General features: G+C 33.5%; 1 non-coding gene across 1 annotated transcript; it reads left to right on the top strand.

Moving 5' to 3' along the window:
• Positions 1–575: 575 nt before the first annotated feature.
• On the top strand, positions 576–678 carry LOC115897815. Its single transcript, XR_004057602.1, has one exon. It is a non-coding gene; the product is annotated as a U6 spliceosomal RNA (small nuclear RNA).
• The last annotated feature ends 410 nt before the right edge of the window (positions 679–1,088 follow it).

Genomic DNA, 1,088 nt, shown 5'->3' with positions numbered 1-1,088 from the left:
AAACATGCAAGAATAGCCAGGAAATTTTGGAAAATATATTTATGATAGGAAAGTAGCTCTGCTCTAACACTAAAACATGTGATACACTACCTGTAAAATTAAAGTAGTGATGTACAGGCAAACATGGCAAAAGAAAGTACAGAAATTAACCCCAGCACATAGAGAAATTTAGTATATGATAAAATGGCATCTTAAACCACTGGGGCAAGATGGATTTTTAAGTAAATGATGCTGAAAAACCGTAGCCATATAAATAAAATTTGGCCCATACCTCATACCATATAAAAGAGTAAACTCCAAATAACTTAGGTATCTAAAAGTAAAAAGAAAACCTTACAAATACTAGAAGAAACTTAGGCAAATTACTCTTTAACAATGGTATAGAACTCTGAGTCAAATCCAAAGGAAATGAAAGAAAGAGCTATAAATCTGATTCCCTGAACAAACACATTGCAAAGCGAATCATAAACAAGGCAAAATACTGTTGACAATTAGGAGATAATATTCATAGGCTATACCACAGACACAGGGTTGATATCCTTACTATTTAAAGAACTCCTAAAAATTGAAGGACAGTGCTTACTTTGGTAGGACATATACTAAAATTGGAATGACACAGAAAAGATTATCATGGCACCTATGCAATGCTGAAGTATTTGTGAAGTATTCCATATTTTTATGGCTCTGAAGTAGAATTCAGAATGGATAGGTACAAAGTTAATTGAACTACAGAAATACATTCTAACCCAGTGCAAGGAAGCTAAAAATCAAGATAAGAATTGAATGAGCTGACAGACAAAATAGTATCGAGAAGAAAGTAACTGAACTGACAGAGCTGAAAAACACAAGAATTTCATAATGCAATTACAAATATTAATAGCAGAATAGCCCAAGCAGAGGAAAGAATGTCAGAGCTTGAAGAATGACTTTCTGACATAAGACAGGCAGACAAAAATAGAGAAAAACAAATGAGAATGAATGAGCAAAACCTCTTAGAAGCATGGGATTATGCAAACAGACTGAATCTACAACCGATTGCTGCACCTGAAAGAGATAGGGAGAATGTAACCAACTCAGAAAACATATTT

The sequence above is a fragment of the Rhinopithecus roxellana genome, chromosome 5 (genome assembly GCF_007565055.1).
Source record: "Rhinopithecus roxellana isolate Shanxi Qingling chromosome 5, ASM756505v1, whole genome shotgun sequence".
NCBI classification, from domain to species: Eukaryota; Metazoa; Chordata; class Mammalia; order Primates; family Cercopithecidae; genus Rhinopithecus; species Rhinopithecus roxellana.
The sequence above is the reverse complement of the archived record's forward strand: the minus strand, read 5'-3'. Positions and strand labels throughout refer to the sequence as shown.